Source organism: Ursus americanus, chromosome 34 (genome assembly GCF_024610735.1).
Source record: "Ursus americanus isolate L20-20 chromosome 34, mUrsAme1.1.p, whole genome shotgun sequence".
NCBI classification, from domain to species: Eukaryota; Metazoa; Chordata; class Mammalia; order Carnivora; family Ursidae; genus Ursus; species Ursus americanus.
The window spans coordinates 13,524,296-13,548,966 of NC_142160.1; the positions used below are offsets into that span (position 1 = coordinate 13,524,296).

General features: G+C 43.5%; 1 long non-coding RNA gene across 1 annotated transcript; it reads right to left on the reverse strand.

The window, feature by feature from the left end:
• Window positions 1–627: 627 nt before the first annotated feature.
• Window positions 628–24,382, reverse strand: LOC148107175 (uncharacterized). The gene is made up of 3 exons (XR_015722961.1): window positions 24,147–24,382; window positions 8,723–8,949; window positions 628–1,018 (listed from the first exon to the last, which is right to left on the reverse strand). It is a non-coding gene; the product is annotated as an uncharacterized LOC148107175 (long non-coding RNA).
• Between the last annotated feature and the right edge of the window lie 289 nt (window positions 24,383–24,671).

Sequence of the window (24,671 nt, forward strand, 5' to 3'; positions counted from 1 at the left end):
AAGAAGTCTGGCTAAAAAGACCTATTAAAGAGACCATGTGGAGTGACCACAAAGAGAAGGCCCATGGAGGTGAAGAAGGTCTAAGATTGCCTGGAGACAGAGCCTCAGCTTTTCCAGCATCTCAACTGAGCCCAGCCTTCCAGTCATCTCTGCGTGATGTAATATATGTAAGCAAACTACCTCGGCTCTTCTAGTCCACTTGAGCCTCCAGATGACCACAGCCCCAGATGTCATCATGTGGAATATGAGAACGGCCCGGCTGGCCCCATTAACCCACAGACCCATGAGAGAAAATCATACAGTGGTTGCTTTAAGCCACTCGACTTAGGGATTTTTTTTTTCTAGTCCAATAGTTAGACTTCAATGGTCAGAGCAGTATGTACAGTGTTATGGCAGTTATTAATTTTTTAAAGGATATTTGTTTGTTTATTTGAGAGAGAGAGAGATTGAGCACGAGCTGGGGGAGGAGCAGAGGGAGAGGGACAAGTGGACGCCACACTGAAAGTGGAGCCTGATACAGGGCTCAATCCTGATCCCACGACCCCGAGATCATGACCTGAGCTGAAACTAAGAGTCGGATGCTTAACCAACGGAGCCACCCAGGCACCCCAGAAGTTATCAATTTATTGCCTCTTAAGGTCAAATTCAAGCTTTGTTGCCTTATCTATGAAAAAATGACCAGGTTCCTTTAAATGTTCTTCCTTTTTCTGGCACACTGTTAAGCTTCATCAGTAGAGGGCGCTGGAAAGGTGGTCAGAGAGGAAGGGTTCCAGCAGGCTCTTCACTAGGTTGGGGAGAGCAACTCCTTTCCAGCGCTTGGTTGATTGCTAGAGGTCTGTGGGACACAGCTTTCTTCACACTTGGGCACCATATTTATATATTCAGTGACCAACCTGTCTTCCCTCCAATCCTCCTTCACGGAAGTAAGAAGAAATCATTTCATCGGGAAAAGCTGAGTCTCTGTCTCCAGGCAATCTTAGACCTTTTTCATCTCCATGTGCTTCTGAGATGGTGTTCCCTGGAAAGGAGGAGCAGTCAGGGTAGCTGGGACCAACATTCTTTTAGCCAACCTAGGCAAACCACAGTTAAAAGAGTTTGATATTCAATTGTCTAGGTTGAGTGTGATTTATTATTGCCCTTGGAATCAAATCATCCAGCTGATAATGAATGTGATTAATGTGCTGTCTAAGAAATGACTGACACAATCACAATGCTAAATAATGATGTGAAGGAGGCAGAATTGGAAAGTATGTTGTGGGCAAAAATGCAAATTAGAGCCCAAATGTTTTATTCAAATGGGATATAACCCAATGCCCAACCCAGAAAGTGAATAAAGCATATTAAATTAATTTGCCTCTGCAAATTCTGAAGTGTATGACTAGATTTGTACATATCCAAAGAGTCATTAACAGTGCCACTCAATCCAATTATATGAATTTTACAGGCATCTTGCTGTGACAATAATTGAAAACAATGTCAACCATTTTGCTTTCCTCAAATTACGGTATCTTCAGGTCAATAAAAATGTTTTCACATTTGTTAATTCATGATCTTTTCCCCATCCATTAAAAGAAGAGTTTGATACATATCTTGTTTATTTACTATAATGGAAATTGTTCATTTTTTTTTGAGGACTGATAATTTTGGAAAGAATTTATCTTTCAGTGGGAGAAATGTACTTGATCTATGTTTTAAGACTTTGAGGACAGATCTGGACTAGCCTGGAGACAGAGAAACCTCTAACTTCTGGATCAAAAAGAGGCCATGGCATTTGTATTGATCAGGTTTCAAAACAGAAATGACCCCAACTAATTTAAGGATAGCTGTTGACAAACTCAGCATGGAGGGAGGCTGGAGGATCAGCCTTAGAAATTAGGCACGATCCCATGTGAGGCTGACGGGCTGGAAGCACAGTGAAGATCAGGCTACAGGAACAGTGTGCTCAGGGCTCTGCCGACACCACTTTCAGGGGACACAGCCAGTGCCAAACACCAGAGCCATCGGAGAACACCGCCATGTGGACCGATTCTACCTGCACTTCCACTCTGGTTCCTGCTCATCTCATGGGCCAGCGGGCATCCTGTGCCCCTGGATTTGTAAGGGGCATGAAACAGGAAGACCCCATCCTGACTTTCCTCAGCGAGGGATGGGGTACCACACCTTACAGACACCTCATACAGTGGGGTATTCCTGCAAATTAAAAAAGTGGTGGATCAGGGGGCAGTCTGGAAAGATAATAACTGTTTATACTGTTCATCCCTCGGGTGCAGGCAGATTCTGACTCGTAGGTCTCATGACAGTTCCTCTCATGTCCCAGAACAACACTTGTGTTCCTTACATCCTGTCCTCACCTGTCCCATTATTTGGTCTCAGCACTCCATCCACTGCCCCTGCCCCCTACTCACTGCCGTCCCCTCTACCTTCCTGTTGGATCTTTCTCTCCAGGTCACGAAAGCCACACATTGCTGGTGTTTGAAGAAGGAAGTACAAGGATGGGAAGACAGGGGAGGCAGAAGGCCAACAGCAGAGGGGATTTTTTGTTCTCACTGTCAAGGCTGCGGCAGGAATGATACGTGTTCTGATACCCACGGTTGGAGGTCTGGATGCAAAGATGAGCTCTGTATATTGGACTGTCAGCCCAAAGCCTTCTAACAGCAACCTGGAATTCTTACACATCCAATTGCTTTAACTATAGCCCAAATAAGCGTATTTTTAGGGTCTAGAGCCTGCCAGCTATGCATACCTCATGAACCGCACTGAGCAACAGCTAGCCATGCGTAAGATAAATCCCACGGCTGTACGAGACCCCAGACTGCTGCTGCCCTTCAGGGTTAATCAGAACCTCCCCACCTCGCGGCTGACTGGCATTGCCTAGACACACAGCCCCCTCTCCAATTCCCCTCCTCCCTGAGAGTTCCCTGGCCCTTGTCCCCTTGTGGGCAGTGGCCCCTTCCCACCGTATCTGGAAGATCTCCTGCAGAGAGGGATGTCTTTTCTCAGGCAACCCTGTCCTACCCCTGCCCGAGAAGCATGCTGGGCATAGTGCCATCTCCTGGTCCTGTCTTTTCCTGTATCAGCCCTGAAATTCTCCAGCGTGCCCCAGCACCTTGCCTTATCTTGTCCATTATTCAGAACTTCTTCACAATCAGGACTACATTTCAGCCAGACCAAGGCTGAAACAAGCTTCTGTGAACGAACTGGAAGCATAACCATCCGAAATAAACAGGGTGACCTGCTGTCCTGGTTTGCCAGGGCTGTTGGTTTTCCGGACTGAGGGTGTTTCTGGGATGTTGAACGTTCAGTGCTACAACTAGAAAAGTCCTCAGTAACCACGGTGAGTTGATTACCTTCGGAATAACTGGTTTTGTGGGAAAATACATTCTTCACTCCAAACAATTGATTTCAAGTCAACTCAGGGAATACAATCTTTGGAGACAACCTGTTGGAAACTATTTGACTCAGCTATTCAGTGTGACCCGGCTTTTAAGTCGGCAGACGTAGGGATGTTAAATATGATTTTCTGACAGCTTCCACAGGAATCTTAATATTCAGGAATATTTTATATAGACTAAAGCTAGGATACCAAAGATATTAAGAGAATATTTGTGTCTTGGCTGAGTCAAAGGAATATTTTATAGTGACCCAAGAAAAGAGCCAAAACGTGACTAGAGTCTTTCTTTAGAGATTTTTCATTAAATGTTTGATTATTTCTGGTTCCTGGTCAAAATTCACTCCAAGCAGGCCGGTGAGACCATGCGGGCTAGGAGCCATGGTTCCCCGTTTCCAGGAAATGTCACCAACAAAATTTCAAGGTCAGCTCTGCAGGTGGGTAAGTCTCATGGTTGAAAATTAGGTGAAGCTCCCTACTTTCAGGAATTCCTGAATCTATTTTCTTGGTAACCAGAAAAACAAACAAACAAACAAACAACATTTTGGGGGTGGCATGAACTTGTTCTTTAAATTTAAACTCCTTTCTTAATATGTTTTTAATAGAACATCATTTGAATCTGTGAAAAAGCCCACTTATCATGATGTTTGTGTTAGCTTGGGTTCTTCCTAAAAACATAGCCTGAGAAAAGAACTTGGATGTAGGTAGTTTATTGGAAGGGGGTTCCCAGAGTCAGCAGTGAGGGAACCAGGAATGTGAGCGGGAGATGGGAGGGAAGAAAAGCCAGTATGAGGGGGTACTATCAGGTTATGGCCATGAGCTCATTGCTGCTGGGAACACTGAGAAGTAGACAGTGTCTGTGGGTCAGGAATTTGGGAAGAGCTTGGCTTGGCAGTTCTGGCTTGGATGTCTTTCGTAAGGTTCCCAGTAGACGTCACCTAGAAACGTGGTCATCCAAAGGCTTGTCCAGGGCTGGAGGATCCTTTCCTAAGGCAACTCACTCCCAAGTGTCAAGTTAGTGCTGGGTCTTGGCATTAGGCCTCAGCTCCCTTCATGTGGCCCTCACGGCATGGCAGCTGACTTCCCCAAAGCAAGTGATCCAAAAGGCCAAGATGGAACGTGCGCTACATTTCATTATGTCGCCTGGAAAGTCGACACAGGTTCTTCCTCGATGTGCTATTGGCACACAGACCACTCCCTATTCAATGTGGGAAAGTCTACACGAGGGGAATTCCAGGAAGAGAGGATTACTGGGGGTCATCTGGAAGCTGGCTTCCACTTAGCCTCTGTTTCTTCATCACTATAGGGCTATCTCATAGGGTTGTTGAGAATATTAAGTCAGATAACTCATATGAAGTTCTTAATAATTTGCCTGGAATAGTAAATGCTCAACAAATACTAGCTATTCCTATTATTATGAACTTCTTTCTTCCTTTCTCTTCCTTCTTTCTCTTCTTTCTCTTCCTTCTACTCAGTGGCAGACCACCTTCAAGGCATCTGTCTATTTTTTTTTTAAGATTTTATTTAGTTATTTGACAGAGAGAGAGAGCAGCTGAGGCAGAGGGAGAAGCAGACTCCCCACTGAGCAGGGAACCTGATGTGGGGCTCGATCCCAGGATCCTAAGATCATGACCTGAGCCGAAGGCAGACGGTTAACCCACTGAGCCCCTCAGCACATCCCCCCCAGAGCAGCCATTTATTTATAATTTATAATTATTACTGGCCTTATTACTGAAGGAGCTTGAGACTGCTCTCTACCTGAATTGAATAACCCAATGCAAAATGTAAGTTTCTGAAGAGCAGCAGGCTACCTGAAACATTGAGAGTCCTCTCAGCTTGAGAGCCGTAAAGTATAATTCTCACCGTATTCATAGCCTACCATCCAGTTCACACCATCCCTGCCCTGGAGTGCTTAACTACACCTTCCTCCCCTCCTGGCATCACCCTGGTCATGCTAAGCAGTAATCACGTGAGAGCTGCTGGAGCTTGTGAAAACTCACCTGTGTCCATCATCCCGGGGAATGTATGTCCTTATGGGGCCTAAATCCCCCTCCCCACACCCCCAGCTGTTACCTGGCTTTTCTGCAATCAGAATAGCATCCTGATGATTCGGTGTGTTTGTTTTGATTTGGCTTGATTCCCACTCTTTGGGGACAGCTCTGCAGATAGATTTTATTACCGTATGTCCCCAAAAGCTGCTCTAATCCTCACCTGGGTCGCATTTTAATGTATTCTCCTTTGTCCCATCCAGTGACACAGTGATGTATCCAACATCTTTGGCCAGAGAAAAACTCTGATTGGTAGAGGCACACAATATCTCCCTTTTCGTGTTGTATTTTTTTGGGGAAAATTCGATAGCTCAGCTGTTTTCTGCTTTTCTACCAGAGATTGCCTTTGAGGACTGTATTTGCTTTCCTGTTACTTGCCCATGGCCATGCTTGTTTTGACATCCAATAAAAGCCTGAAGCCTAGAGCAACGGTTCTCTACCTTCGCTGTTCGTTAGACTTGCCTGAGAGCTTTTAAAATTCCCAATACCTTGGCCACACACCAGACTAATTGCATAAGGATCTCTGGGCATAGAACTCAGGCATCAATATTTGTTTCAAGCTTCCTAGGCTGTTTCCAGTGTACCGCCAAGGTTGAGAGCAGTGATTCTCAAGTGTTTTAACCTCAGAACCTCATCATTCTTCAAAACTATTGAGGACCCCGAAGAGTTTCTGTTTATGTGGATTATCTCTACAGATATTTAGTATATGAGCTATCAAAACAGAAAAAGAAGTATTAATTCACTTAAAAATAGTGGTAATAAACCCATCATATACTAATATAAATAATTTTATGAAAAGCAGCTCTATCTTCAAGATTAAAAATTTAGGGGAGTGGCATTGTTTTACATACATTTGGCAATCTCTCTGATGGCAGGCTTAATGAAACACAGTTGGATTCCTCTATCTGCATCTATGGGCAATCTGTTGTGATTTCGGCATGTCCTGTGGCCTCTGAAAATCTCTACACAGCCATGCAAGAATGAGAGTAAAAAAAGGCAAATTTTTGTATTATTATGAAAATAGTTTTGACTTTCTAGACCCCCTCGGGGTCCCTGGACCACACTTTGAGAACTGCTGTGCTAGAAGGCTGTGCGGTATGTGAGTGCCAGATGGGTTCCTTGTGAAGCTCTCCAGCATTTCGCCCTCTCTTCCCTCCTTCCTTTCAATTACCTCCCTGTTCTCCCTGCTCTTATTCCAGTTGGCCTCTAGAGGGAGCCACGGCCCTTGACGCCAACCCAGACAGGTGTGCTGACACTGGATCAAGTCTAAACAATAAGATTAGGGCAGGGAGATCTTGGGCTATAAGAAGAAAAGGAGTTCAAGATTTGACTTCTGTCACAGTCTCTCCCGATCTCTCTCTCTCTCTCTTAGAAGGCTTGCAGTGTTTGACCTGTTTCTTTGGAGACCTGCCCTTCGTTACTTTCAGTCAGTTGGTGCAACAAAGAACCATCAGGATAGGGCCTAGAACAAGATTTTCAAACTCCATGTTCATCAGAATCACCTGGACAATTAGTTTAAAATGTAGCTTCCCGGGTCCCTACCCCCAAAACATTGATTTCATAGGATGCAGATGAGGCCCATGAATCAGCATATTGAAACAGGCACCTGAGGTCATCCTGATCCAGGTGTTCTGGGGACATTGTTTTGAGAAACAGTGACCTGGGAGAAGAAGCAATCTGGGCCCGAGGTGAAAAGATCTTAGGCTAAACCGTCTTCCTGAGAGTTTAGGGTGCAGACCCCAGATGATTGCTGTGCTTGCTTTATTCTGTGCTGTGGTCGTGTTTCTGCTAAGGGCTCTCACTCAATGTCACCAGAGCCCTCTGCGTTCAACAGCATATCACTCATCATGGCTAGAAAATTGCCTTCAACTCTTGCTTTTCTCCCCTCTTCCAGAATCTCTTCTTTTGTTATTTTACCTGGGCTCCATCACTGTTTCCAAATGGAAACACGCTGGAGAATGTTCAGTGGAATCATCCAAGAATCAACTAAAACCAAGCAGCATGGCCCAAAAGCACCAAGTGAAAAAACTGAAAAATTGTTTTAACGTGGAGAAGGGGAAATTTGACACAAATCAGGGAGCCATCACTAAACATATGAAGACTTGTTTTAAATGACTTTACAAGTATAATTCAGACACTGGTTGGAAATTGGAGACAAAATATTTTGGTTCTTTCTGCAGAATTTTCTAAAATTAGAGCTGCCCAAAGGCGAGGTAGACTGTCTTGGGAGTGGTGAGCTTGCCATCACTGGAAGTATCCAAACATAGCTCAAACAATAATTTGGTAGGGATGACATGGAGCGGGTTCAGCCACAGGCTGGGTGATTGGAGAGGACTTTGAAAGTCCTTTCTCCCCAAGAAGTCTTGACTTAGAAACTGACCAAATAGAACACTTTTGTTCTTGTGGTGCCCTTGCTTATTTCTTGGGAAAGACCTCCTACACAAGAAACATACAAGACTAGACCAACCTGCACGTTTCATAAGGAATGAGAGCTATACATGTGGTTTGATTTGCAGGCAGCGAGGGCTTCCCTGAGAGTTCATGCATTTGCTGGGTACTCTGCACTACCTTCCATCTCTACACGTGTGGAGCGTTTTAGAGCCTTGTGCTTAGGGCGGGGTCCCAGGACCAGCATCAGTGACCTCACCTGGGAGCTTCCTGGAAATGCAGAATCTCGGGCCCCATCTCAGAATTGCTGTATCAGACTCTGCACTTTCACATCACTGTTGAGGTTAGAGGCAAAAAAAAAAAAAAAAAAAAAAAAGTTTCTAACGCAAAGTGGTCTATACACGGAAGTCTCCGTTAAGAGAGGGATAGTGGTTTGTCTGCACAGAGCTGACTCTCAGTACGTGCTGGTTTGAAGTGGTTTGTAAAATTAGATAAAGAAAGGGGGGTGGGAGCAGTGCCTTGGGGAGATGACAGGATGGGGGTCCTGGAGGAATTATAAAGCAGTAGGAAGATTCTAAGATAGTTTTGGAAACAAACTTGATCTACTTCTCTAATTTGTCGTGGGCTCCTCAGGGTCTCCACTCAGCCAGCTTACAGCTGCCTGTCCCAGAGGCCACCCCAGATAAGAGCACTTCATCAGTCTGTCTGGCTGGGGACTGGGTCAAAAGTCACCATGTGACAGGGGGAGAACATGCTCCTTCTGCTGGCTGGTATCTCTCCTGTACCCAGAGCTACTGCCCTTTCGTATCCTTTCATATTTGTCAGCTACTACTGCATGACAAATTAGCTCAAAATTTAGTGGCCTAAAGCAATAATAAACAATTGTTATCTCACATACTTTCCATGGATCAGGAATCCAAGAGACGCTCAGCTGAGTGATTTTAGTTCAGGGTAGCTTCAGAATATCTGCCAGGGCTGTCACTGTCTTGACCGGGGCTGGATGATCTGCTTGCGAGATGCTCACTCTCATGGCTGTTGGGGGGGAGACCTGAGTTCCTCACCACACGGACATCTCCACAGGGCTCCACAGTGTCTTCATGGTAAGGCAGCTGGTTTTCCTCAGAGCTGGGGAGCGAAGAGGAAGCAAGGCAGAAGTCACAATATTTTTTATGACCTAATTTCAGAAATCACACTCTGTCATTTCTACAATATCCTATTGGTTACACAAGTCAGCCCTATTTGATGTGGGAGGGGACTACACAGGGCATGAGTACACAGAGTGGGGGACCGTTGGAGGCCATCTTGGGGGTTGGTAGGCACACACCCTTAGACTCTGCTGTTTCACTTTGGTCATTCAGACTTCTTCCGTACATGTCTACATATATATATATACATGCTGAACAAGCCTAGCTCATAACACAATCAAAACACAACTTTATTTTAGTCTCCTACATCCCTGTAGAATTATTCCACGGCGGAGATCTTCCTCAGCCCCTGGCAGGCCCATGACTTCACAGCTTACTCTTAAGCAACACTAAGACCTACTGTTATTTTAGAAGCCAAACCTATTCTTGATTCAGAAATTGGAATATCCAGTCCAAAGTATAAATTCAAGCACTGAACTTGATTTAACTTTGAGTTTCTTCCCTACATGTGGTCTGGACCTGCTTTGGGCCAAAACTTAGAAAAGAGAGTGTATTTTTTTTTTTAAGATTTTATTTATTTATTCGACAGAGAGAGACAGCCAGTGAGGGAACACAAGCAGGGGGAGTGGGAGAGGAAGAAGCAGGCTCATAGCGGAAGAGCCTGATGTGGGGCTCGATCCCATAACGCTGGGATCATGCCTTGAGCCCAAGGCAGACGCTTAACCACTGTGCCACCCAGGCGCCCCAGAAAAGAGAGTGTATTAGTCAATGTCTGGTCAGAAAAAATAGACACAGCTCTAGACAGGTCATGCAGAGGGATTTAACTGGTTCCCCAAGGGGAAGAGCTCCAGGAGTGCAAAAGGGAAAGGGGTGAGGGAGCTGGAGCCCAGAGCGAGACACACAGCTCAGCCACTAGAGGTGTGAGTGCCGCTGCTGTAGGCATGCATTGGATCTGCTAGGTGGAAATGCAGGCGGCTATGCTGCGGGGGAATTGTTGAAGCCACCACCACTGTGCTGGAGTTCACAATGAATACTGGAGTCTGCAGTTACCCACTGCCAGAAGGTGCCGCCAGAGCAGAAAAATGGCTTCCTTCCTCCTTCCAGTCCCCCACCTGTACCTCCATCAGCAGAAGGAGGCCCCACCTCAGGGCCTCCTAGCGAGGGGATCTGTGGATCTCAGTGTGGAAAAAGGGCAGAAGTGATACGGAGGGTCAGTGGCAGGATAATTTTCTCTCTCTTTCCCCCTGATCCACCACACCAACTTGCTAGCCAGTTTCAGTTCCTTTCAGGGTTGGGTGGAAGAAAAGAAGATCGAAAAAGGAAAGGAAAAGGAAAGGTCTTACTTGAACTAGAACCATAGACCTGGCTTGCTGCTGTCTAGACCTGACAATGCTGCAGATGACTTGCTCTTTGTGGGGGTCGTTTGTAGGCTTTTTGCAGGTCTCTGCTGGGCCCCCTCCCAAGTTCCCCAAGCCTGGGCAGATGCAGCTTTATTGCATATATGACTCGTGACTTCTTCAGCCCCTAGCATTTGCCCCAGCTTCCTGAAGCTGTAGACCCTCTCCCTCTCCTGGCAGTCCAATCAGAAAGGCCCAAGATGACCCTTTGCCAGCTCCAAGTGCTGTGGGGCCCACCTCTGCCCATTTATCCATTGACCCAAGAAACTGAAAATGTTTGCCATTCCCAACCAGTGCTTCAGACTTTTCCCAGCACGGCCATCAAAGCACTTAAGCAATTTTTCTCTCACCCGCTGAATTACCCAGGCAGGAGTCAGACCCTCAACTTCCCAGAAAAGCACCTCAGACCTTCTGAGATTTTCCACTGGAAATCCATTCCCACTCTAGATTTGTAAGGAGATGGGGTTCCTAGTCCAGCTTTCTCCAAAGAGAGCCTCTTCACCTAATCTCTTCCCCACTACCCTGGCACCTTTTATATACCCATCGTATTCTCAAAGTGGTGTGAGATTTTAAGGATCATGTAGCAAGTTCTCCTTCATTGCCTTTAAAATACTGTGTGTGGTTATTCGGCACCTCACCCTGGACATTCACAGCTATTACATCTTGATGTCTACTGGAATTTGAATTTTAACCTTCTGCTACACATGCCCACATGAACTTCAGTTGTGGGAAAGTTCATGTTCTTCCCATGGGACTGTTGGACCTCAGCCAAATAGGGATATTTAAGTAGTCTCTTCGAGGGTTGGATGGGCAAGGAGAGGTAGAAGGGTCATGAACAGGAAAGGTCTTACTTAAACTCAGGACTGTATTTTAAGGCATGCCCCCAGACCCCCTCAGAGTTAAAGAGGTTTGATCTACCCAAGGTACACATAACATCTTGGGAGAGCTGGGGATGGGGGAATGGGATAGTGCTGCCCTTTCTGAGACTCAGCTTTGCTCTAGCCAAGTCGCATTCTAATGAGTGTCTCAGCATTCACTCCCCCACCAAATAGTGAATGAGTTCTCACTAAGTGCCAGGCACTGTGTCTGACACTGGGAGCTACCAAAACATAGACCCCACTTCAAAGAGCTCACAATCTATTAGTGCAGCCCTCGGGCCAGGTGTGAGTTTAAACCACTTACTGGAGGAGCCATGAAAAAAAGACTTTCAGCTGTGCCTGACCTCCAGACTATTTTTCAAAGTGGCTGCACCATTTTACATTCCCACCAGCAATGTATAAGTCTCTATTTCTCTGCATCCTCACCAATGCTTGCTATTGTCGTCGTCGTCTTCCTCCTCCTCCTCCTCCTCCCCTTCTTCTTCTTCTTCTTCTTCTTTCTTCTTTCTTCTTCTTTTCTCCTTCTCCATCTCCTCCTTCTTCTTCTAGCCACCCTAGGGGTGCGAGGTGGTATCTCATGGTGTGTCTTTTTTTTTAAAGTAATCTCTACACCCAAGGTGGGGCTCAAACTTAAAACCCAGAGATCAAGAATCCCATGCTCTACAGGCTGAGTCAACAAGATACCCCTCATTGTGGTTTTGATACATATTTCTTTAATAACGAATGATGTTGAGCACTGTTTTATATTCTTATTGTCCATTTGCATATCTTTTTTTGGAGAAATTCCTATTCAAATCCCTTGTCCATTTAAAAACTGGTTATTTATGTTTTTATTGTTCAATTGTAAGTATTTATATATTCTAAATACAAATCTTTTATGATATATTCTAGATACAAGCCTCGTATGACTTGCAAATATTTTCTCCCATTCTATGGATTGTCTTTTCACTTTTTGGATGGTGTCTTTTGAAACAAAAATTTTTAATTTATACAAAGTCCAATTTATTTATTTTTCTTTTATTATTTGTGATTTTAGGGTTGTACCTAAGAAACCATTGCCTAATCTAAGGTCAAAGATTTACTTCTATATTTTCTTCCTAAAGTTTTATAATTCTAGCATTTTCATTTCAGTCTTGGATCCATTTTGAGTTAACTTTTGTATATGGTGTAGAGAAGAGGCTCCAAATTCATTATTTTGTGTGTGGTTATCCAATTGTTCCAGTACCATTTGTTGAAGAGGCTGTCCTTTCTCCAGTGAATGGTCTTGGCACCCTTGTCAAAAATCAATTGACCAGAAGTGTGATGGTTTATTTCTGGATTTTCAATCCTATTCCATTGATCCTTTTGTCAACCTTTATGCTAGGTGCATACTGTCTTTATTACTGTAGTTTTGTAGTAGGTTTTGAAATGACAAAGTCTGAGTTCTCTAACTTTATCCTTCTTTGGCAAGATTGTTTTGACTATTGTGGGTCCCTTGAATGTCCCTATGAATTTTGGGATCAGTTTGTCAATGTCTACAAAAAGAGGATCGTGTTATTTTCTGACTTTCATTATAACAATATGGTATATCACAAGATTGATTTTCAGATGTTAAATCAATCTTGCATTCCTAGAAAAAAAATCACACTTAGTCATGATATATAATCCTTTTTACATGTTGCTGGTTTCAGTTTGCTTGTATTTTGTTGAGGATTGCACATAGTGTCTTTGACAAATATTTGTTGAATGAATGCATGAATTATGTATGCATGAATGTTTAAAGATGGAAAGCCTCTCTTTTACAGGCAGACCTTAAAATACATGCATACAAATTTTGCATATAATTTTAGGAAATTCAAGGACATGAAATTAAGTACCCCTGAAGAGTTTGGTAGGGTGTATTATTGTGGGATCATGTAGAGAGGAGGTGGTTATGTTGAAGCAGAAAGAACACTGATTGGAATCAAAAGACAGGGATAATAGCCTCACTTTGCTAATTCCTGGGTGAAAGAACACTCATTTTGATAGACTTATATTTGTTAGATTCTGTTTCTTCATCTCTTTAATGAAGGTGGGAAGGAAAGCTTGGGGAAGGTGCATATTTGGATTAATAAACTCTAAGAAACTTTCCCTTTCTGATAATCCATAATTTTCTAAGATACTGTGTGAAATTCAGTTGTAAGGAGGCCACTTTATATATTTTGTAATTCTTGTTTAATGTCTCTGGAGTTGCTCTGGGGAGAAAGATATATAAACAATTTCACTATAGTATGATAAATGCAAATTTTATTTATAGGTGCACAGAAAAGAAAATGGCTAATCATCTTTAAGGGGGTACGATTAAGCTTTCAAAGAAGATAACATGTGAGCTGGGCCTTGAGAGACGAATAGGAGTTTGCCAGCTACAGAAGGCTGTAGGAAGATGATATTTTTCAATATTTCAACTAGTATGTTTTCTGTTTCTAAATGTTTATTTAAAAATTTTCAAGAGGTAAATTTTTTATTTGCTTCTAAAGTGTTCTCATAAATAATATGTGAAAGAAAATCCATTGGTCTAAGATGGACTTTTATATCTACAGAGGACTTGACAGTGTGTTATCTTACTCTTGAACTCTGAATTTTCTGGACTGAGTATGTGATTGAGGTTAATCTGAACAGGCAGCAAGACTATAATTTTAGGGGTCCTTAAATGATAATGGAGCCTTCTGGGTGTCAGATTGGACCTTCAGTATGACTGCACAGTTCTTTGGTTCTTTCTAATTTTATTCCTTTCCAGATGTCATGTCACCATGCCTCCAGTAGGGGGCATGCTTTTAAAATTATGTTCCTTCACAAATAAGATTCCACATCCTTTTTACTTTTGGTTCGTGGACTTTAATTTTTGTGCAATTGTCTCTTCCATAACTTGCTTAGGGTGCAGGAAATAGGAAATATTTAAAACGAGGTTCATTCCAGATCACAAACAACAAGAAGTCAAAAAACATTTTTCTCAAGAGAAGGAAAATAGGTTCTGAGCACCTTGCTTTAAGGAAGTGCGACAAAGACTGTGTTCAAGCTTGCAAGGTAAAGTGAAGAAGAGGAACTACCCAGAAAGCCGAGACAAAATAACACATTTTTGGGACTTTTCTGTTCAACTGAAGTGATCTGACTTCGCCCAAACAACTGTTTAAATTGGCTTTTTTTTCCATTTACGCATCTTACTATTGATAAAGAATAAATGAGCAATCTATTAATCTTGATAACATGCATACATCGTGGGGTGGTCAGTAGGCCAGTAGACGAGGATTAAAGGACCCAACTTCTAACAAAATGGAGAGTATCACTGGCCTACCTCCCTGTGTTGTTGAGCTAATCAAGTGAGATGTCACATATAAAAGAGCCTTTTAAAATAATTAAGCTGCAGACACGTAAGTTATTTTTAAAATGGGAGACAATTGGTCCTGCAGCTCTTCTCCCTCTGGTAGGAGACTATATACTCAAAGGGCAAAGTCTTTTGTGAATTGCAGAGCCTTACTTTCCTTGGAGAGAAGCCAGATTCACTCAAACCTTAAATGTAAGAAACCTTTGTCATTAAAGCACAGTCTTATACTAACGAAAGACTTCTACTTGGAATAGAAAGCCTGGGCCTTGGTTTGTGACTTTCCTAAATGTGAGTTGTCTGTGGAAACTAGCCCCCCAAATTACAGCAGCAATCTAGATACACATACTAATTCATTTTGTTCAACAAATAGATGTTGAACATTTGCTCTGCACCAGGCACTGGCTTTATACACGGGGAATATTTCAGTGAATAAAATACACAAAAATCTCTGTCCTATTGGATCTTCCATGAGGCAATAACTACTAGGGGTTTTTGTTTGTTCATTTAATAGGATATAGAAATACTGCAGGGAAGTGTGCCTTTTCTATGCTAACATATTTACTGAGAAATGATGAGCAAATCTTTGGGTCCTTAAATAGAAATATTAACTTTTAAAATTCCATCTCACTCCTGAGGGACATTTCATTAAGAATTTGTTTTTGCCCACTGTCAATACTATTTATTCAGAACAGATAGAAGAAAGAGAAAGAGAATGGGGTTGGTGCTAGACACAGCTCTCACAGACACCCATTTATGCTATGAACTTCCTAGCCCAGGGTTCAGGGACTCAGAATTTCTATGTCATTGTCCTTTTTTGCTTTCTATCAGATTCTTTTGTATGTCCTGGGCCCACCACCAAGAATACCAAGGGGAACCACATACCTTATGTTCAAATATTTAGAGGTTATAAACCAAGTGGAGAACCTGAGAAGTGGTACACCTAGGCGTATGTATTATTATAATGACCTAGAGGGCCAGGTTTGAATTTAGAATTATCAGACTCTCCAAAGTATGATGTTGGAACATGGTGGATAGGGAGACCTGGGCCCTGACGCTTGCTCAACCCTCCTACCCCAGCTCTGTCCTCAATCATGAGGGGCTTTAATGCAAGGGGTAGGGACACCCTAGACTGCCCCTTTGAGCAGCAGATCCTTGGTCACTTTATGGCTGGATGTTATCACCCCACTGGTAGAGTCTGCTGTCCTTGACCTTGTGACAAGGTCTGAAGAGGTCCTCAAAAAGGAAGACATTTGGTCAAGATGGGGGAAGGAACTGCTGGATTCCACATCCCTTTGGCCCCATGAATCCTTGGCCCCATGAATCCTTTGCCCCATAAGGAGGGATGTTGTTTGTGGAAGGCCAGAGCAGAACGCGCAAAACTCTGTGTCCCAGGACAGGACCCCTCCTGCCTGTATCTAAAAGTAAGACCACTGTGTCCCGATGTCTTCAATTTTCTAATCATGCACAACACATGGAATGTTCTCTTTCAAATAGCCTTGGAGGCAGGAGCTGATGTGCGGCCGGCCGCCCATGCATGTGTTATCCTGCTGTCTCGGGTGGACTGTGCTAATAAAGCATTTCATACATAAAACCCAGTTCCCAGCATTCTATGTGGCCAGGCATCACTGAATGAAACGCTTTTATTGTCATTATTAATCTGTTTGACTTTCTCTGGTCAAATGTTGAAACTCAAGCACCACGATATCTTCATTTGTTTTCGTTCATCATGGCCGGCTTTCTTTTGTCTCATTTTTAAACCCTCAGACTGGCTTCATCACTGGGTTTATGTCAAATTAATTGCACAATTTCTCTGTTTGCTTTGTAACATGTAGCTTATCGTTTTTAGACACTTTGGGGTTATAATTACATAAAGACACACTGAGAAAGATCGGTACATTTCTATTCTCTCCAAGCATTTTTTAAAGCTGTTTAGAACAGTGCTTGGAACCAAGATACTTATTTCTTTCAGTCCTCAGGCAGCTGGTGAGGCCTGGGTTGGCTCAGCTCTATGGCTATTGCCTGCTATTTTCTAGAAGCCTCTTTCCTTTACCCCAATGTGCCCTGAAGCTAAAAAGGTTAGGGAGCTTGATAGAAGTAGTTTCGCTTTGAATGTATTTGGGGATCCATGCATTTAGGGTCATTCTAAGTTACAAATCTAAACAGTATTGGTATTTCCTCCAATTTGGCAGTTTATTTGCTCACCTCAATCTTCAGAAATGCCTTTCCTTCCTCCTCCTAATTTCTCCGGATTCTACTTAATCCTTCAACGCCTGCCTAATTTATTCAACCATCAAACCACTCATGCCTTTGTTCCAACCATCCTGCCCATCTTCTCCATGAAGCCTTCCTTGACCATGGTGGTTGGCCATGGACTCATAGTGTGTTTCATTCCCACGTTTCTTTTTTTTTTTTTTTAAGATTTGTTTATTTTATTTTATTAAAGATCTATTTATTTGAGAGAGAGAGAATGCATGCAAGCACGGGGAGGGGCAGAGAAAGAGGGAGAGGGAGAGAGAGAATCTCAAGCAGACCCTGCACTCAGCATGAAGCCCCAGTTGGGGCTCGATTTCATGATCCTGAGATCATGACCTAAGCCAAAATCAAGCATGCGATGCTTAACCGACTGAGCCACCCAGGCCCCCTTTCGTTCCTCCATTTTATCTGCACACAGCACCTTGTTATTTCAGTGCTGGTTTCACATACATAAATCAGTGAGATTATAGATCCCAATGAGGTTATAAATCCTTGAAAGAAAACACTTTTTATAAAGCTTTGTATTTGTCACTCCACCTACGGAAGTGCACTTAACATCTACATAAAATCTGTTGATTAATTGATCGTGACTATAGTCATAATAAATACCATTTCCTGGGTACAGGGCTTAGAGCACAGTCTGTCTAGAGTCACACTGAACTGGACTGAATCCTGACTGACCGAATCCATTCCGGCCACTGACTTCACCAATTCCTCATCTATAAAATTGAGATCAGGATGGCACCTCCCTCTTGGGATTCTTCGAGAATTCAATGAGCTAATCACCAAAAGAACTACGTGGAGGAGTTGCCAGAGAATGTTAGACGGTAATGATAATAATCATGACCTCTCAGACAAGGAGATTATTCTTTATGTGTATTACCATTAACTCTTGTTATGATTCTACAAAGTAGGAATTATCCTCAGACCTATTTTATAGATGAGTAAGCTGAAGCTTATGGAAGGGAAGGATCCGGCCCAAGGTCACAGAACAGGATTGGAAGCCACGGCAAGCTGGCTGCAGGGCCCCCCTTTTTAACTACAACAAGATGCCGAGTGACAAAGAGAGCTGTATCAGAAGGTAATGGCATTGTGCCTGTCCAGGCCCCTGTTAAAGAAGCATGCGGGGAAAGTGCAAGGGTTTCTAGGTAAAGGAGTCCTGCTCTAAACTAGAATGGGAGCTCCGATTTGTCTGAACATATGCACGACCTAGTAGCAAGGTTGCCAGAAGTCAATGAACCAGGAGTGGGGGAAATGGGGGGGGCGTGCCCTGGTGCCCAATGTGGAGAATGGAGGGTAGGGAACGGAACATGACATTTGGTTCTATATTCTTGGAGACCTCGAGGGCAAGAGGCGGCAGACAGATGATGAAGCAGCTGTTTTCATGAGGGATGCTGAGACATAGAGGGATAAGCAGCCTGGCTGGAGGCAAGCGGCATTCTCCCCACTGCACAGGCCTGGCTGTGTTGCAATGCAGGTGCACCACAGCACCTGGGCACCCTCCGCTGTAGGCACGGCGCCCTGGGTGCAGACATTTGTGTTCTCACCGAGGGCTCCGGCAGGAGCAGTGGTGCTGGGGGACCCCAAAGTGGCTTCCTGGGCAGAGCAAGGGTAGAAGCCCTTGGAAACCCGGAGCACCTGTAAGACACCTTGTGGGATTCATACTGAGCTGTGGTTATGCATCATGCAAATGAGTGCAAGACAGTGAAAGCCAGCTGCATACGTCTTATGGACCAACTGTATCCCACCAAATCCATATGTTGAGGTCTGACTCCCAGTAAGACAGAATTCGGAGATGAAGCCTTTAAAGAGGTGATTAAGTGAAAATGAGGCTGTTAGGGTGGGCCCCAATTCAACATGACTGGTGGCCTTACAAGGAGAGGAAGAGACACCAGGCTCACAGGTGCACAGGGGGCGGGGCAGTACATACAGACGCAAGAAGACAGCCATCTGCAAGGCAAGGCCAGAGGCCTCTGCCAGCACCTTGACCTTGGACTTTCAGCCCCTGAAACTGTAAGAAAATAAATTTTTACTGCTGAAGCCACATCGTCTGTGGTATTTTTATGGCAGCCCTAGCAAACTAGTACACTCTTCCTAAAGAAGATTCATGTCATGCCTCTAGGCTGGTGAGGCCTGGGGCAACTTGGGGGTGATTCACATTTAACTCTTACTCTCTGTGTTTAACGCAGGCAGTATCACTCATTTTATAGAATAGGAAACCAAGGTCAGGGAAGGTAAGTAGCTTGCCCAAGATCACACAGCAACTAAATAATGGAGCATAGATTCAAACGCAGGTCTCTGTGACTCCCCAGTTCATACTCCATGTGACACAGCCTACCTTCTCCCACACCATCGCCAATGACGTATTTTACCCACGTGCTAATCACTCAGTGATTAACAGGACCAGAGCATCTCCTACTGCCCTGGTAATCCAAGAAAGATGGTGCTTCATTTATGAGTGTACAACTGACTGTGAGGTAACATCAAATCCAAAAACATGTGCTGAAAAAGGAAAATTTGATTTTTTTTTTCACTTACTTGAGAGAGAGAACGTGCACAAGCCAGGGTTGGGGGGAGGGGCAGAGGGAGAGGGAGAAGCAGGCTCTCCTCTGAGCAGGGAGCCCGAGATGGGGCTCAATCCCAGGGCCCTGAGATCATGACCCAAGCAGAAGGCAGCTGCTTAACCAACTGAGCCACCCAGGTGCCCCAGAAAATCCGATTTCTTAAAAACATTTAAAAAATATTTCTAAACCATTACTATGCAAGGCCATAAAATGATCTTAGTAAGATGATGTATAGTGGGGCCCAAGGCAGGTCTATTCCTGCGTAAATGTGCATTGGACAAGTAGGGGAAGGAAGGAAGAGGGGACAAGGGAGGAGAGGAGACAGGGATTTCTCTCCACTTCCCAAAGTCAAAGGCTATGTCCTCATCATTTCCAAATCTCCACTCCCCCCCACCCCGCCTGGGGACTTCCAGGGTTGGGATCCATGGGCTTGCCATGTATACTTGTTGATTGGTCAACTGAGCAAACAATGGATTCAATCCTCTAATGAGAAGGAAAAAAAAAAATCCTTGGGCCTTTTCAATGACCTAAATTCATCAAAGTATTTTGGGTTTTTCCTAATTTGCTTTCTGTTTCATTTAAACAAATGAGGTGGAACTGAAGGGGAAGTAAAGATTGAACTGAAGAATTAAGCCCTAGACCAAAGCAGAGCAAAAAGGGGTCCTTGCCTGAATATTTGAACGGCATTAATGAAAACGTGTCTCCCTGTTTCCCTTTACAGTCTTAATGGAAATCAGCTCTGTCCACTGCCTCAGGTGAGCTGGGAATGTATTTGTTTCAGGTGGCTAGGAGATTTTTGGTCTCTAGTCAGAGACGCCGACAGCTCAGAAGACGATATACAACAGTGGCAAACAGAGGTAGAAATCCAAATCTTGAGCCAGAGAGACTTTTTTTCAGGCTGCTGATTTTTTAGAACTGTGTTCAGAGCTCGTCTGTTATTTTAATTATGCTCAAAATAATTATCAAAAGGCAGAGCACAGAGGATTTCTAGGGCAGTGACACTGTTCTGTATGATGCTAGAACGGTGGGTACGTGTCATTGTACATTTGTCCAAATCCGCAGCTTGTACTCCACCAAGAGTGAACCTTAACGGAGATGATGAACTTTAGGTGATAATGATGTGTTTAGCAACTGTTACAAAGGCGCCAGTCTGGTGGGAGATGGTGGTAAGGCGGGAGGCTGTGCGTGTGTGGGGACTGAGGCTATCTAGGAAAGCTCTGTACTTTCTGCTTAATTTTGCTTAAAAAATGAAGTCTACGAAAAAATTATCTACTGAAAAAATAATGTAATAAAACCCCATCCCCATTAAGAAAAATGGCTAACAAGGTTATGAACAAGACAAAACAGAGATGTCCTTAAGGTTTTCAAGTACTACTCTAAGACCACTTTACTGTAGCACCCTTTATTATAATAAAATGCAAAAATTCCTGAGCACTCTATTCAGATTTTGACGAAGCATTGTGGGGGGAAAAAGGGAGTGTTTTCTCACTTTACCTTGGCTTATTACAATTATTAGTGTAGTAACTATAATATCTTAATTTTCTTAGGTGCCAGTTTTCAATTAGTATGAAATTAGTACAGTAGGTAATAAATCAGGGTGAGTTACTCTGTGTCGGTATCCCAGTATTTCCTTGGGGACAGGGAAAGTTCTAACAGCTGAAGAATCTTCACAAATATTTTCCCATTTTTTCCCAATAAACTCATCAAGTTATTAATTTCTAACTCTGTAGAAATTTTAATGGGCTTTCAATTACAATGTTTCCACTTGACTTGCAAATGGAAGATACCTCTATCATACTATCTGCTATTATTATAAACACAGCTTTGAGTCTGAACAACCCAATGCTGATTAGAGGTCTTCGACATTAAACATTGGTCTCATTTCTAAAGTTTAACAAATAACACAATACATAATTCTCTGGCATGTCCAGTCCTTTTATGTCATGCAGTTGAGCTCCCTCTACTCACGTGACAAGCGACCAGAATGCATACTATAATCAACTGAGCAGGCTGTGATTAACTTTGCACAGAGCTGTCCCCAAACTCTGTACAAACTCCATGGTGGTTCTTAGATAAAAACATGTCAAGGCATATTTCTCTAATGAAGAGAAAATTTCCAATTAAGAACATCTGATATGTCTTATTTTTTAGGTGATTAATCAAATTAGCACAGGGCCTGGCCAAACTGTCTCTCGTATTATTTTCACTTGCTTCTGCTACACCAAGCCAATCATTTGCAAGGTGCTGGTCTTTATAATGTGGTTGGGACCATTATATGAATGAATTAATTGAACAATAATGCATTGAGCTCATTCCCATTATCCTGAAATGGGGCATGTTCCAGCCACATCTGCGAAATAAGTAGATGCAGCGTGATTCCCATGTTTCTTGAGTGTCTGCACATAGTCCTGTCAGAATAATCAAAGAAAGAATTTGCATTTCTTTTTCTTCTGTGTTACCGGACAATACTTAGCACAGCAGAAATTCACCTTTGGGATTCTTGTGGAACATTCAGAATAGGACAGGATCCTCAATTTCTTGGAAGATAATTTTATTATTTCTTTTTTATTGAGAGCAAAGAAAGACCTCATTTGACTGTCCTGTGTCACTTCCCAAGCACTAATAATGTGCTTGAAAATAATGTTGTGAAGTTGGAGCTGGTAGCTAATAGCTCTGAACTCCATCTCCACGAGCCTGATTACTTGCTCTCTTTATGTACAGCAGCCGTTTAAGTTGCAAATAGTAGGAAATGAGCAGCGTCTCAGCTGTCTTCCCATGACAGACATTGTCAACCATCTGGTGCCCCCCATACATACAAAGGTCTAAGTGAATTTATTTACAAAGCACTTAGACCACTCCAGTGAAAGGACCAGCATTCTGTCTGACTCCAGAACCAATTTGGAACCGCTTTGCTCTAATGTCAATAATTTCATTACTATCCCAAATAAGGTGATGGTGGTTATCTTCTGACTAATATCTTTCCCAGTCTGGGAAAATTTTCGTACCAGCTGGGCTAATAAGGTGGCTAAGTATGGAGCAGGAACCTGCTCAAGGACGATCTGTCCAGAAAAGTCACTTGGAACTCCCAAAAGACTCGGGGGGTTAATATGTCTGGAACATCACTAGATTAAGCTCAATTCCAAAACCTTAAGTAATTTCTGGGGGTGCGGATGCTGTGTGCCATGCCACTCAGGTCCCTCTATCAGGACTGGAGAACTTATTCCTCCAGTTGTTTCTGGGAAGGATGTCCGCTGACTGTCCTCAGAGCTGTTCTGCCCAATGTCACAGCTCTTCCTGGGGCTGCCAGCTTCCCAGGCTTGGTCTGGCCTTCTCCCTCCCAACAAGAGCTACCCAGAAAGACCATCCCAGCTTCAGCGCTCCTCATGGGGTCACCTCAGGCCTTGGTTTACACCACTACTTTTTCCCCCTCCCCACCCCACCCTGCTTTCTTCCCTCTCCTTGCCTTCCCATCCACAGGTTTTCATCCCAGAGGCACTTCCTAATAAACTATTTGCATGCTCATTTTCATCTCAGGGTCTGTTTCCTGGGGAACCCAACCTATAATCTCCTGCTTCCCTTTTTCCTTAGCTTTTGAATATTATTGCTTTCTTGCAAATGGAACTAGCCTGTGGAGAATGTCTTGAATATATATATATATATATGCTTTTTCTGCATGAAATTTCTGAGGGTGTAGACTGTGCCTACTTTATAGTCTACACCCACAGAACATCTAGTGCAGTTAGGATATAATAAATGTTCACTGAACAGAAGAAGCCCCAAAGTGGGGTGGAGTGGTGAGTATTATTACTCATAAGTGCTAAATATTTTATTCAGGGCTAACTAGTAACTTCAGAGGACTGCAAGTAAGTTAAGTTCATTTGGGCCTACCATTATGCACAGGCAGCTACATTAAACAATGGAAAGTGCATGCATTTTGTTTTCCTTTGGATATATTTGAGGATGGGGAAACTGACCTCTTGCAAAGCAGTAAAACGGAATTGTTAATTGTCAAATTTCTTATTTCAATACATTTTTGGAAAATGTCTTGTCATTGCTGTTTTTCTTTTCAGCTCCGCATATAGATTTTTGTTGGCCTTTTTGTTTCTTTTAACGGATCCAAATTTAGGACTGATTTACTAGCAAGTAATGTCCTCAGACAAGTAGATTTATAAATAATGTGAGCCACAGTTAGTTGGGGTCACTCTACCCCCTAAAACCTACAGGAGATAGCCTCAGTCCTCCATCCCATGATTTGTGGAAAGTCTAAGGTATTCCTCAGTGATTCTATGAATTTCTGGAGGGCTTACATTCTTGTGATCAGTTTTGACCCCAAGCTCCTATTCTGCTAAATCTGAGTTTAGGGATAGTCTTTTCCTAACCTATTGCTTTCTTTATTCTGTACTACGTCACTACAACGTAGAACCCAGTCTTCCCTCCCCGCCCCCTCTTTACACACGCACACACACACACACATACACCCACACGATTCACAGGAGGTATTATTATATGTAGCCAAACTTACAAAAGTTTTGAGAAGGTGAAAGTTATGTAACACAGAATGCAAAAAGCATGACTACTATATTAATCATCTTCGTCCTCAAAAAACAATTCTTTCGTCCTTATCTGCAACAATTTGACAGCCTCTCTCTTTTATTTCTCCTATGTGCTCACTTCTTTTTAAGAGAAGAAAAAAAAACTCCCCTCATTCTCCCAGAGAGAATAATTTAGCCCTTTCAGACACTTACTAGTCCGGTCATTTTGACAGCATGTGACAGAAAACCCAATTCAAACTGGTTTCCGCAAGAGTTTCTGTAAGTCTGGTAAGTTCAACATCAAGGGCTAGATCTTACTTCAGGAATGGTGGATAAGGGACTCCGCCGTGTCAGCCCATCAGCTTCCCTTCTCTCAGTCTGTTGGCTCTATTCTTACTGATACTGGCTCCCTCTCGGATGGCCTTTGCTCACTGTTGTAAAACGATCACGCTCACTTTTCACACAATTTGCAGAGCGACACACAGACTGGACGAGGGGGACGGCCCGGGTCCGTCTCGGCAATCTGACGGCATTGCATTGGCTGCGAGTGGGTCACATGCCTATCTCTCAGCCTATCGCTGTGGGCAGGGGAATACAGCGTGCTCATTGGCTTAGGCCTGGTTCCCAGCATCCAACCCTGGAGCTGCTGGGGGTGGGATCAGTCTGACTCAAACCACACGGAAGGGTGGAGCGGTTCCTCGGCGGGAAGCCAGCTGGGAGTGCCACAGAACGGTGACG